Consider the following 15,256-nt stretch of genomic DNA (forward strand, 5'->3'; position numbering starts at 1 on the left):
GATATGGGATACTTCTCTGTAACTGAAGACGGCCTGCCCATGTGGATGTTTTTCCGGCTCATGTCCAACATTTCAGCCAGGTAAAGGCACACATGCGGCCATCATGAAATCAAAGTTCCCTACAAGCTCATTATTGCTGTACAATAACATGCAATGTTACTGAAATTCTCCACGTAGTGCTCAATAAAGTGCAAAATTTAGCCTTTATCAGAATTTGATCAAAACATTCCTGTTGTTGATGTAGAAAAAATTGGTAGTGTCAGATTCACTAACGAAAGCATGGAGAGGTTGGACAAGGTTCAGATTTACTTGTTGATGGTCCATAATTGATAAAAACTATTAATAGTTGCCTCTGTTTGTCCTTAATTTTTAAAAAGTAAAATCTTATGTTCAGTGTTCTGCTGCCTCTGTGTTTGCCAAGGAACTTTCAACTTACTTTGTTCCCACACTCACAGCGGCTCTTTAGTTTCAACGAAGCAAATGTTTTTCGTTGAAAATACTGAAGATTGGTTTGGGGAGGTTTGCAGCAATAGAGGAGAAATGGAGCTTTGCTGTTCAAAATCTCACATGCCAACCAATCATGGGCACTTCAGGCTTATCATGTTAGGTAATCCTCATAACAAGCTCAGTCGAATTCAAGGTGTTAACTTCCATCGCCCCCCCCCCCCCCCCCATGAACCATGGACCTTGCCGTTGGTGGGGAGGCTTGCGTGCCTCAGCGATACAGATGGCCGTACTGTAGGTGCAACCACAATGGAGGGGTATCTGTTGAGAGGCCAGACAAACATGTGGTTCCTGAAGAGGGGCAGCAGCCTTTTCAGTAGTTGCAGGGGCAACAGTCTGGATGATTGACTGATCTGGCCTTGTAACATTAACCAAAACGGCCTTGCTGTGCTGGTACTGCGAACGGCTGAAAGCAAGGGGAAACTACAGCCGTAATTTTTCCTGAGGACATGCAGCTTTACTGTATGTTTAAATGATGATGGCGTCCTCTTGGGTAAAATATTCGGGAGGTAAAATAGTCCCCCATTTGGATCTCCGGGCGGGGACTACTCAAGAGAACGTCGTTATCAGGAGAAAGAAAACTGGCGTTCTACGGATCGGAGCGTGGAATGTCAGATCCCTTAATCGGGCAGGTAGGTTAGAAAATTTAAAAAGGGAAATGGTAAGTTAAAGTTAGATATAGTGGGAATTAGTGAAGTTCGGTGGCAGGAGGAACAAGACTTCTGGTCAGGTGACTACAGGGTTATAAACACAAAATCAAATAGGGGTAATGCAGGAGTAGGTTTAATAATGAATCAAAAAATAGGAGTGCGGGTTAACTACTACAAACAGCATAGTGAACGCATTATTGTGGCCAAGATGGACACAAAGCCCATGCCTACTACAGTAGTAAGAGTTTATATGCCAACTAGCTCTGCAGATGATGAAGAAATAGATGAAGTGTATGACGAGATAAAAGAAATTATTCAGGTAGTGAAGGGAGACGAAAAAATAAGTCATGGGTGACTGGAATTCGTCAGTAGGAAAAGGGAGAGAAGGAAACATAGGTGAATATGGGTTGGGGGGAAGAAATGAAAGAGGAAGCCGCCTTCTAGAATTTTGCACAGAGCATAAATTAATCATAGCTAACACGTGGTTCAAGAATCATAAAAGAAGGTTGTATACCTGGAAGAATCCTGGAGATACCTTTTAGTATCAGGTAGATTATATAATGGTAAGACAGATTTAGGAACCAGGTTTTAAATTGTAAGACATTTCCAGGGGCAGATGTGGATTCTGACCACAATCTATTGGATATGAACTGCAGATTGAAACTGAAGAAACTGCAAAAAGGTGGGAATCTAAGGAGATGGCACCTGGATAAACTGAAAGAACCAGAGGTTGTAGAGAGTTTCAGGGAGAGCATAAGGGAACAATTGACAGGAATGGGGGAAAGAAATACAGTAGAAGAAGAATGGGTAGCTCTGAGAGATGTAGTGAAGGCAGCAGACGATTAAGTAGGTAAAAAGGCGAGGGCTAATAGAAATCCTTGGGTAACAGAAGAAATATTGAATTTAATTGATGAAAGGAGAAAATATAAAAATGCAGTAAATGAAGCAGGCAAAAAGGAATACAAACGTCTCAAAAATGAGATCGACAGGAAGTGCAAAATGGCTAAGCAGGGATGGCTAGAGGACAAATGTAAGGATGTAGAGGCTTGTCTCACTAGGGGTTAGATAGATACTGCCTACAGGAAAATTAAAGAGACCTTTGGAGAGAAGAGAACCACTTGTATGAATATCAAGAGCTCAGATGGAAACCCAGTTCTAAGCAAAGAAGGGAAGGCAGAAAGGTGGAAGGAGTATATAGAGGGGCTATACAAGGGCGATGTGCTTGAGGACAATATTATGGAAATGGAAGAGGATGTACATGAAAACGAAATGGGAGATAAGATACTGCCTGAAGAGTTTGATAGAGCACTGAAAGACCCGAGTCGAAACAAGGCCCTGGGAGTAGACAACATTCCATTAGAACTACTGATGGCCTTGGGAGAGCCAGTCATGACAGAACTCTACCATCTGGTGAGCAAGATGTACGCGACAGGCGAAATACCCTCAGACTTCAAGAAGAATATAATAATTCCAATCCCAAAGGAAGCAGGTGTTGACAGATGTGAAAATTAGCGACCTATCAGTTTAATAAGTCACAGCTGCAAAATACTAACGCGAATTCTTTACAGACGAATGGAAAAACTGGTAGAAGCAGACCTCGGGGAAGATCAATTTGGATTCCGTAGAAATGTTGGAACACGTGAGGCAATACTAACCTTAAGACTTATCTTAGAAGAAAGATTAAGAAAAGGTAAACCTACGTTTCTAGCATTTGTAGACTTAGAGAAAGCTTTTGACAATGTTAACTGGAATACTCTCTTTCAAATTCTGAAGGTGGCAGGTATAAAATACAGGGAGCGAAAGGCTATATACAATTTGTACAGAAATCAGATGGCAGTTATAAGAGTCGAGGGGCATGAAAGGGAAGCAGTGGTTGGGAAAGGAGTGAGACAGGGTTGTAGCCTCTCGCCGATGTTATTCAATCTGTATATTGAGCAAGTAGTAAAGGAAACAAAAGAAAAATTCGGAGTAGGTATTAAAATTCACGGAGAAGAAGTAAAAACTTTGAGGTTCGCCGATGACATTGTAATTCTGTCAGAGACAGCAAAGGACTTGGAAGAGCGGTTGAACGGAATGGACAGTGTCTTCAAAGGAGGATATAAGATGAACATCAACAAAAGCAAAACGAGGATAATGGAATGTAGTCAAATTAAATCGGGTGATGCTGAGGGAATTAGATTAGGAAATGAGACACTTAAAGTAGTAAAGGAGTTTTGCTATTTAGGGAGTAAAATAACTGATGATGGTCGAAGTAGAGTGGATATAAAATGTAGACTGGCAATGGCAAGGAAATCGTTTCTGAAGAAGAGAAATTTGTTAACATCGAGTATAGATTTGTGTCAGGAAGTCGTTTCTGAAAGTATTTGTATGGAGTGTAGCCATGTATGGAAGTGAAACATGGACGATAACTAGTTTGGACAATAAGAGAATAGAAGCTTTCGAAATGTGGTGCTACAGAAGAATGCTGAAGATAAGGTGGGTAGATCACATAACTAATGACGAGGTATTGAATAGGATTGGGGAGAAGAGAAGTTTGTGGCACAACTTGACTAGAAGAAGGGATCGGTTGGTAGGACATGTTCTGAGGCATCAAGGGATCACCAATTTAGTATTGGAGGGCAGCGTGGAGGGTAAAAATCGTAGAGGGAGACCGAGAGATGAATACACTAAACAGATTCAGAAGGATGTAGGTTGCAGTAGGTACTGGGAGATGAAGCTTGCACAGGATAGAGTAGCATGGAGAGCTGCATCAAACCAGTCTCAGGACTGAAGACCACAACAACAACATCTTCCATCGCGACCTAATGCTACAAACTGAAGAAGAGCTGCTTTCTAATCTGGCGTGATGTGGAGTCCATTTTGTTTGCTGCATCCAGAAGGGACCCAAGGATATTAGTGGACACTAGAGCTTTTATCCTAGCCTTCGATGGTAACATCTTGCCTGAGAAGGCTGTCTTGCTTTTTAGGTGTCTGGCCTTACTTTCCTCGTCTGGTGAGATGGTGTAAGCTCCAAAGGTTAGGACACATGTCCTCCCACTGTTCTAATGAGGCTATCTGTAGTGCGTGTGGACAGGTGTTCCACGAGGGCAGCCATTATGACCAACCCCTCAATTTGTCAACTCTCCATTCACCACAATGCTCAGTGTTTGCGGGAATAGAAAATTCGAGAGTATTAAACGCTTGACTACAGGTCTTAAACTTTGAAAGACTTCATCCGACTAATATGGTCTCCAATTTTGCGACTGTATGGCACAATCCACACCTCACCCAATGACAGTCTCACATGACAACTCCAGGCATTGGTCATTGAATCGTGATTTATTTTCAAAGGATATTCTTAAGAATTTATTTACTAGCGATTCATCAAGAGCATTAACACATTTAATCACACTATGTAAGCATGGAAGTAGTTACCAGGGAGTAACTGATGAAATCACAACCAAATTCCTTTTAACAAATGAGAATTTTATTCACTTTAATAGTGCCTAAAAGCATTTTTTAGAAGAAACAGATTTAAAATTATAATCAGAAAGCACCCTCTAAATATCAGTCACAATTTATTCAGGGGCAGAAAGAAACAAGTTTTGACTGTATGAGCTTTCGGGCAGAGAACCTTGTTGCTCCCTTTTGACACGGCTGTAGTTACGACCGCTCACAACAGCCTCTGAAAGACTACACTGGTGAAAATCTGCATCTCACCAGATTACTTTAAACTGAGTTTTAAAAATTTACACAAGCACACAAACTATGCATCCCCTGTAGGAGGCATGGAAATGGTACAAAACACTAACAATTAAAATATTAACCTTGCCACAGAAGGTGCAACTTGATTTTAACTTCTAAGAAAAGTCTTACAGTGAAAGGGAGGCAACTTTATATACTAAAATGATCATTTAAATAAAGGCCCAAGAAATGCTATCTTACATAAAATTCTACAAGGTTGGCCAAACAATAGTTAAGATGCTTTACAGTACACAGATACCGCCTCTCAAGATCAAAGTTTCCAAAGATCAAAACATATTTAAGGTATTAGGCCGTTACACTCAAAGCAATAAACTCGTTAACACACCAAATCCGAAAAACATGACACAGGCAGCTACTAACGTACGGTACATCGATAGGGAGATTACCGAACAACCCGAACCGCAGCTTGCTCTAACCCGCCCCTACTCCACAAGGGAAAAACGGACCACCCAATTTATAAACTACCACCTTCCCGCGGGTGGGCAAACGGAGAAGAATGGTGGGACGACCCCCAAAGCAAAACGGCTGGTGACCTCACCAAGAAAACGAGTAGAATTTAACAAGAGTAAACCAACTTACAATAAACTGCGATTTCTCGAAAAGACCTGGCGCAGCACCCCCAGATCGCTCTCCCAAACCGTCCGCTGCCAGCCGCTTCAACGGACGCAGGAAGGCGCGCCGATCTCCCGTCTCACGGCGTCGCAGCTCGCACCGGCCAGACCGATGTCGTGGGTTGACTCCTGTTGCTCTCGTGTCGACCGCAAGGTCACTACCCCTCGCTATACGCCGTGGCCCACTGGACTCACGTGGCGACCTCACATGCGTTGACACTCAAGACGGACAGTTCATTTTGTCTCAGTGCGACCGACCAACCGATCGATCCAACCTCCAATGACCATTACCTGAGCAAACTCGAGCAGACTGGCGGCCTAACGCACAGACTCAGATGCAGGAACTAAGCCCCGACCGGGCAACCACTCACTGAGTTCTCTTACTGGCGGAGTGGAAAGATTCTCATTTTGCCGGCTTTAAAGGTTGATCCGAACGACAGACATACTAGCACTCCGAACGACACACTAACTGCCTAACAAATGCGGACGAGAGACAGACTAGCAAGCTGGGGAGAGACTGATCCAGACTGACAGACTGGTGAGCTTATGCACGTGAACAGGCAACCTTTCCCCTTTCCCACCAGAGGGAGACACCAAAGCTGCGATTGCCACAGCGGCGCCACCGTCAGAAACGGAGGGCGACTGCTTCACACTACGCGCTGCAGCGCGCTCCTCAAAACAGCAATTTTTACCACGGCTCAGTCATATTCCAGGGCCTGTCCTCCACTTTATCTGTTGCGAAAACAATAAACTACGCAACCACGCAAAATAGCAACGATATGCCATATTGTTCCAAAAATATAAACATTCATGGCCTAAATTTTCTCGATCCGTCTGTATACTTACTCTGCAAACCACTATGATGGCACAGTGCCAGTTATTAGGGCTTACTCCTTCATTCTTGCGCGGAGCGTGGGAAGAATGATAGATTACATGCATCCGCGAGTGTTATAAACTAATATTTTCCTTGCAATCCCTACAGGAGTGATATATAGGGGGTTGTAGTGTACTGACTCCATTAAAAGTCGGTTCTAAAAACTCGGGATAGACTATTTTCGAGTCTGCCAATTCACTTGCTTCAGCATGTCACTCTGCCAGGTAAGAAACCTGTGACCTGACATGTTCAGGATACCTGTTCCATTTGGTACAGGTGCCACATACACTTCAGTAGGTGATTTCTAAGCAGCCTCCTTTGCAAACTGCATTCCCAGTGTTCCACCAATAAACAGAAGTCTACCACATTCTCTACCCACAACTGCCCCCCCCCCCCCCCCCCAATCCACTAAGACTCTCGCCGCTCTTCTTTTCTGTTCCATGCTGCATGTCTGTCCTCTTGCTGATCTCCCCCCTCCCCCCTCTCTCTTGGGACATGCCTGGGCTGTTTTTGGAAATACATTATTCATTTTAGATAGTAAATATCAGAATACTCTCCACTGTTTTTCTTTCCTTTGTTTCTTTCTTTATTTATTTCTTCACCTCCTATCCTTCCTCCACGTTTGAGGTCCTTCTTTTTGTTCTTCCTCCCTGTACACTCCTTAAGGACAGACCATGCGTCAGACTTTAACAGGTGACTGGGTAATGAGTAATTCCCAGCCCCAGGTCGACAGGTAAGGTTCATACATACCCCTGGTAAAGGCCAGGCCCAGGGAGGGGTGATTGCCTGACCTGCTACCTTCCCAAATTGCCGATTGGTCCCTCTGTCAGGTGTTGTGCAGGTTAAAAGCTGTGGCTCGTTTTATTTTACAGGTTACTATCCCTCTGTGTAGGGGCTGTAATTTTTGATTTTTCTTTTAACCAGCAAGGTAAAGAAGAGGCCACTACTTCCACCACATAAAGTGGATTTAGTGCTCACGTACTCACACTGAGCCGTGAACACTTCCCAGTTTAGCAACGGGGATAATTGAAAATTATTATTACTATTATCGGTGCCATGCGTGCAATGGTCGTGTCAGGCGCGCGATATTGAATCTTGATCCTATCATTAACGGCGCGAGACCTGCACGACCTTATAGCAACCGTTATAGTTCATTATTCTATTGTGACACTAAGGATGGTTTCACACAATGAAAGGGAGAATTTACAGATTAAAGGACTCATTTATTTGACATTTGAATACTGAACAATTATACAATCAAATGGGGGGGGGGGGGGGGGAAGAAAGAATTGAGTTCAGCAGCTTGCGCCAGCGCTCGTTCATAATAAGCCACGATAGCAGGTGACAAGGAATTTTAGGGACGATCGCCGTATTACCGAATGGGGTCCAATTTACTAAAGGAAGGGGTTGCAGGCATGCAACGACCACCACCATGAATCAGCCAAAGACTAAGAAAGGTACTACTGTGGGTGAATCGCTAGGTAGCCTCCTGTACTAAAGGAATACAACCAGCAAGACGCGAAACTATTCATATACCTTTGGCTCCCGGTCCGACTACGTAACGAAACATGAAGGGGCGCCAGACACTCACCACGTGGCGTAGGACAAAGGGCACAAGTTTTCAAGCTAGGAAGACATAAATTCTGAGTCGAATTTTACACAGGAGAACTGAAAGAGCTACTGTCGGACGAAGTGGAAAAGTGAGCATGAATGTATGCACTTTAGTGCCGTACTGCAAGCTTCTGTGACTAACCAACCCGTCTCGCACATTATGCCCGACTGTATAAGGAAAATCCTACAGTCTTATAACACGGAAAACATTGCATAAACCGTAATTCGAGGAGCGCACACCAGTACAGTGACCTATGATTCCCTCCGGGCCGCAGGGCGCGAATCTACAGCGCACGTCGGCGCTCATGCTTACCGAACTTCATCTCCTGGAAGCGGCACCTCCGGCCTCGGGCGCGGCCACACTAGAACTGACCTACTGCCCCTTTGTCCACTATCCATCCGCGGAGGGCGGTTGGCGCCCGCCCGCGAAAAACGGGCGCGCACCTGAACTGGCCAATCATAGGGCCGGAATTTCTAAAGGGAGGCGACCTCGCGACGTTAAAGCTGAGAGGAAATATCAGTTACAAGGTTGGTAAGGCAGGTTGGGGAACTGAGAGCAGGAGAAACTTTGGCCACTACTGAACTTTCAAACGCCAGCACGTGCTACCCTGGCGATCGGAAAAAGGATAGGAAACAGGGAGCCATCATGGCTGTTAGGAAGACTGCTGCCCTCGCCCATAAATAAAGAAAATTCCTGGCGCCAAGCTCCTCTCACAGATCAGTGTGTGAGAAGCTGTAAAAATCGTCAAATAAATCAGGCAACCCATAGAAATTATTAATATTACCTGAATTATTAATTTACCTAATACCAGAATGCGTGGATTAGAAATATGAAATGCGAGCACTGAATGGTGGATGAAGTGCCCGCCTTTCAGTGTGTTGGGGAGGCTACCAATCACCTAAGGTGGGTGCACCCATTTCTGAAGGGAGCCCGCCATCGGAGATTCTGTAAATATTGGGGATTTTCTTGCAATGAGCCAATCACCTTAAGTCAATGATTACTAAACATGAACGGAAAGAGTCTATTAATTCAGACCCTGCCACCTGCACCAAAGTTCCTTGTGGTGCATGTACTGAAGACAGTCAATCCTTCGCTGTGGTAAATCCATTTATTATTCGGAAACTGATGCAATTGCTGGCCCTCTGACATCTTGCTCTCGTTTAAGCAATGGCCTGTTGCTTTTGAGACTGTTTCTGATTCTCAAGCACAAATACTGCTTTCAGCTGTTCGTGCTGGGGCACATCAAACGTTGCTCAATAGTCTGACCAAAGATGAAAGCCAAATGTCATTGCCATCCATCAGGTGAGAAGACAAGTAGATGCCTCCTTAGTGCCCACATGCACTCTTACTCACTTTTGATAGAGTGGATCTTCCCTCAAAGATCAAATCAGGTTATGAACCTAATGGGCTGCTGTAAGTGTTATTGTTACATCCACAATAGTCCTGTCAACATCCGGACAAATTAGTAACCTGTGGTGGGAATGCTAATGAGGGCAATTGTCTGCCTGCTCCTCATGTGGGTCCAGAGGTTAGAATAGGCCCAAGATATTCCTGTCTGTTGTAAGAGGCGACTAAAAGGAGTCTCTCACTTTTTGCCCCTACTAGTTCATGTCCCATTTTATGGTTTGACCTGCCACTTTCAAAATTCTACAGAAGTGTGGGCCATGTGGGGAAGGATGCCTTACATGTTGCACGAGTTATCCATAGTGCCCTTAGATTCGATCTCCTGCATCTCTTGTCATGGCTTTGCATCTCCACCTGCAAGTCAACTACTTGGGTGAGGACACTTTCCGGGGTATGTATTGATTTCTCTGCACGCAATATCCAGCACAGTAGCCAGTCTGTTGTGGTGGGGCTGTCATGTACTCATTTGCTGGTAGCCCCCTGACAACACAGGGATCTCACTGCTGATACCTGAGCTGCAAACTCCCCACATATGCCAAGGAGTAGATGCCTGTCTTCCTGGGGTATCAGGGCTCCCGGCAATGGCCATCATGCCAGTTGACCTTTGCTGTGGCTGGGTGGTACCTGTGTGGAGAACCCCTGGTCGGAGTGGGTGGCATCAGGGCGGATGATGCGCAATGAAGAGGACTGTATGCCACGAGCAGTCTCTAAGAATGCCGACAGGTAGGGCTGTAAATCGTTTCCCTCTTTCGCTACAGTATGGGAGGAAGTAGGGCTACAGAATGGAGAGAGCCGTATTTGCCTCGGTTTTTAGTCTGTAGCAGAGCTGATGGGGACTCCTCTCTACCTTCAAAGCCTAAGTTTTTCGATGAACATCTTGGGGATAAATTTGTAGAAGTTACAGCGATGTCCAAGTTGCGAAATGGCGCAGTCATGGTTCAGACAGCATCCCCAGCCTAATCCCGAGCGTTACTCGCCTGTGACAAGCCGGGTGACATTCCTGTTTCCATCACTCCCCATAAAAGCCTCAATGTGGTCCAAGGGATCATTTTCCATAGCGATATTCTCTTGTAATCTGAAGACGAGCTCCGCGCAAATTTAGAACGGTGCGGTCTTCATTTCATCCGTCGAGTTTACAGGAGACCCAAAGACAACAGGGTTGCTACTGGTGCCTTCATCTTGGCTTTTGAGGATCATTCATTGCCTGGAAAGGTCAAGGTCAAGGTGATGGTTTTCCGCTGTAATGTTAAACCATATGTTCCTCCCCCTATGTGGTGCTTTAAGTGTTGCAAGTTCAGGCACGTCTTCCTGGAGAAGCAACAGCCTCCTCCAGCTCCTCTTGCGTGGAATGGGTCCCTTGGGGCCCTCTCTCTCTATTGCCATGGCGGACACTCGCCAGTGGCTCTAGGAGCCAAAAGCTGCTGGACCAAGAGCTTCAGACTTCCTCCATGCCTTAAGCTGCTTCATAGAAATCTTCCCAGCAAGCCCCTAAAGAGAAGCGAGAGAGCAGGCAAACTAAGTAGTAGTCTGCTAAGAAACCCTCTGGTGGCCCCAACACCATTCCCTGCAATTCTGCAGTTGAGGATGCGATGGAGATCTTAGCACCTGGATCTCACTGATGCCTCATCTAACATAGAAATATCTACAAATACCCAATCGGTGGCAGCAGGTGACCTTGAGGCATAACCTGTCTGCGTGCGTACTTCGTGCCTTCCCAGCTTCACGATAATGTTACCCTCCATTGGAAATTAAGTAGTTTTTTCCACCACCTGGCTGAACTACAGCAACTGTTAAGCTTTACACCTGCTTTCTGCATTGCCCTTCGGGAAATCTGGTTCCCGGAAATGCGGACCCCTGCCCTCTGTGGCTATAGGAGATATTACAAGAACCATAGTGACTAATAGTGTCAGGTGGAGTTTGTCTGTCCTGAACTCAGTATGCAGTGAACCTGTGCCCCTTCAAACCCCTCTTGAAGCTGTGGCTGCCAGGATCAGAATGACGCTGGAAATAACTGTCTGCAACGTATATCTTCCTCCAGATGGTGCAGTGCCCCTGAACGCATTGGCTGCCCTGATTGATCAGCTCCCTAAACCTTTCCTACTTTGGGGAGATTTTAGCGCTCATAACCCTATTAGCAGTGGCGTCGTGCTTACTGGTAGTGGCAGAGATCTCGAAAATTTGCCGTCACAACTCGACCTCTGCCTCTTAAATACAGGTGCCCCTACACATTTCAGTGTTTTTGAAGGACATCATCTTTACACCAGGGACTGTTGTAAGTTTTTATTATACACTATTGCAATTTCGGCCTTAGGCCATTATCAAGTGCTGATATTACAGCTTTCAGCCATGTCAACGTAATGTAAGCTGAGACAAGGCTTAAAGCCGTAATATCAGCACTTGATAATGGCCTAAGGCCGAAATTGCAGCAGTGTGCAGTAAAAACATATAACAGTCACTGGCGTAAAGATGACGCCCTTAAAAAAGTTTTTAGACTGTGAATCCCAACTACAACAAGTGTATTCATTTCGTTGTGGCACGCGGCACATATTCAGCCATTGATATCTTGGTTTGCAGTCCTCGCCTTCTATCTATCCACTGGAGAGAACATAACGGCCTGTGTGGTAGTGACTGCTTCCCCATCCTCCTATCACTGCCCCAGCGTCAGGCCCATGGGTGCCTGCGCAGATGAGCTTTAAACAAGGTAGATTGGGATGCTTTCAAATCTGCTGTCAGTGTTGAAGCTCAAAAAATGGTTCAAATGGCTCTGAGCACTATGGGACTTAACATCTATGGTCATCAGTCCCCTAGAACTTAGAACTACTTAAACCTAACTAACCTAAGGACAGCACACAACACCCAGCCATCACGAAGCAGAGAAAATCCCTGACCCCGCCGGGAATCGAACCCGGGAACCCGGGCGTGGGAAGCGAGAACGCTACCGCACGACCACGAGATGCGGGTGTTGAATCTCCCCCACATGCTAACATTGTTGTGATCCCCCTGCGGGTCTATGGTAAGAATAGGCCCGAGGTATTCCTGCCTGTCGTAAGAGGCGACTAAAAGGAGTCCCTCCCCCTCAAGGGGGTAGTTAGCGCCTGCGTCTGGAGACGGACGGTTCCACGACCTCTATTTGCGGTCATTTTGCTTTTTCACTTCTCGTTTCTTCCTTCCTTCGGTTGGTTCCTTTCTTTGCTCTTCTCCACCTCACTGTCTTCCTTACTCTTACCCTTGCCTTCTTCTCCTTGCCTTCTCATTGCCTTCTTCTCCTTGCCTTCTCATCGCCTCCTTCTCCTTGCCTTCTCTGGTCTCGGCCTTGGCGTTTGAGACAGTCTGTCCTCTCTCTCCCTCTCTCTTCTTTTTCCTCTTCTTCCTTCCTCCCTGTGCGCGCCTGAAGGCCGACCCACGCGTTCGCACACGTAGCCGGTGACGGGGTGACGCGTAATTCCCCGCCCTGGGTAGACATGTAAGGCACGCACGTACCCCCTGGTAAAGGCCAGGCCCAGGGAGGGGTGATTGCCTGAGCTGATACCTTCTGACCATGCCGATTGGTCCCTCCGTCTGTTTCTCGGGAGGTGTGACCTGAGGTGTAAACATTCACCTAAGGCGGGAGTGCCCTCTGAGAGGGTCCCCACAAGGAAGGAGCGCGCCATCGGAGACGCTGGCAATCATGGGGGATTCCTCCGCAATGGATTTCACTCCATCTCTCTCGACTTCTGCCCAAAAACGGAAACTTGACCAGCCACCAGTGACAAAAGTACTACCGCCTGCCCCAAAGTTGCTCGTAGTTTCTAGATCTGAGGACGGAAAGGATTTTTCGTCTGTCAACCCTTTCGTTATTCAGAAGGGCGTGGATGCCATAGTCGGGCCTGTCAAGTCTTGTACCAGGATGCGTAATGGTACCTTGTTGTTGGAAACTGAAAGCGCCTTTCAGGAACAAAAACTCCTTCGGGCCACATTCCTGTACACGTTCCCTGTCTGAGTGGAGGCTCACCGCACTTTGAATTCGTCGTGTGGTGTGGTATCTACTAGATCACTCGACGGATTGACTGACGAGGAGATTCAGTCTCTCCTCGCTAAGAAGGGCGTGACGGCTGTTGTCCATAGGGTCATGAAAAAGGTCGACAATGACCTTGTACCGACCCGGACACTTCTCTTGACCTTTGATAGTGTTCAGCTGCCGTTGCGCGTCAAAGCGGGCTATGAGGTTATTTCTGTTCGCCCCTATGTCCCGACACCTACGCGCTGCTACCAGTGTCAGCGTTTTAACCACACCCGCCAGTCTTGTTCTAATGCGGCTGAATGCGTCACTTGTGGCGGGGACGCCCATGAGGGTGACTGTCCACCTCCGTCTCCTCGTTGCGTGAACTGTCAGGGTGACCATGCAGCGTCCTCCGCGACTGTCCCATCTACAAGAATGAACGCTGTATACAGGAAATTCGGGTCAAAGAGAGTGTCCACCTCGGCTGCTCGCAAGCTATTTGCTAGTAGGAAGCCCACGCTGCCCCCAGCGGGGAAACACATTACTGTCCTCGCCTCTCCTCGGACTACCAGGGAGATATCGGCACAGACATGCGATCTGACCTTTAGCACTATGGTCTTCCGTTCGGCCAGTGCTAAGATCGCCCGGTCAACATCTCCTCTTCCTCCCCTCACCCCTAAGACACAAGCACCTTCATAAGCTTCTGCCAAGACTAAGACCCAGAAATCAGATGCACAGGCCTTCAAGAAGGAATCGTCCCGTGAAGAATTCTTACGTTCCTTGAACTCCCAGCCATCGACCAGAACTTCGACTAAACGACCTTCCAAGAAGGCTCATAGGAAGAAAATTCTCCTTGTCCGCGACGGCACGTTTCTTCTCCTGTGCCACCCAGCGGGTGCTGCCCCAGGCCGTCATCCGTTTCGCCTGGCCGCACCGCTGGTAGCCGAACATCTGGCCTTTCACCGGCAGAGGAAGCTCCTCCTCCCGACCATCTTCACATGGTGGCCGACGAACCTATTGAAAAAATGGACCATGACTCTCCGCCTATTGGTAGCGGCAGCAGTGCTCGAAGCCAGGCCCTCAGGGCACCCGAGGTGACCCCTTCTTGCTTCTCCTTTTTCTTTTTTTTCTCACGATGGCACTTCATTGGATTATTCGAAGCATTCGCTCCAACCGAGAGGACTTAAAGGTGCTGCTACTCTTGCACGGTCTGCTCGTTGTAGCTCTCCAGGAAACGAAGCTACGCCCATGCGATCAAATTGATTTGGCACACTATGCCTCTGTGTGTTTTGACCTACCCCCTGTGGCAGGTATTCCGGCTCATGGAAGGGTTATTTTGCGGGTTCGGGATGATATTTACTACGATCCCATCAGATTGCACACTGATCTGCAGGCAGTTGCCATCCAAATTACTCTCCCCACTTTCACATTTTCCATTAGTACCATTTACACTCCATCGTCATCTGCCGTTACTAGGGCAGGCATAATGTAAAGTATTGCTCAGCTACCTGTACCATTTTTGTTGACTGGAGACTTCAATGCCCACCATCCCCTTTGGGGCTCTCCAGCATCCTACCTGAGAGGCTCCCTGTTAGCAGACCCTTTCAACCACCTCAATCTTGTCGGCCTCAATAATGGCGCCCCTACTTTTATTTCGGACAGAACTCACACCTATTCCCATTTAGACCTCTCTATATGTACTGCCCAACTTACACGTTGGTTTGAGTGGTACGCTGTTTCTGATACGTATTCGAGCGACCACTTCCCTTGTGTTATCCATCTCCTGCACCATACCCCCTCTTTGTGCTCAACTAGTTGGAACATCTCCAAAGCAGACTGGGGGCTCATCTCTTTCAGGGCGACATTTCAGGATGAAAA

The sequence above is a fragment of the Schistocerca americana genome, chromosome 4 (genome assembly GCF_021461395.2).
Source record: "Schistocerca americana isolate TAMUIC-IGC-003095 chromosome 4, iqSchAmer2.1, whole genome shotgun sequence".
Lineage (NCBI taxonomy): Eukaryota > Metazoa > Arthropoda > Insecta > Orthoptera > Acrididae > Schistocerca > Schistocerca americana.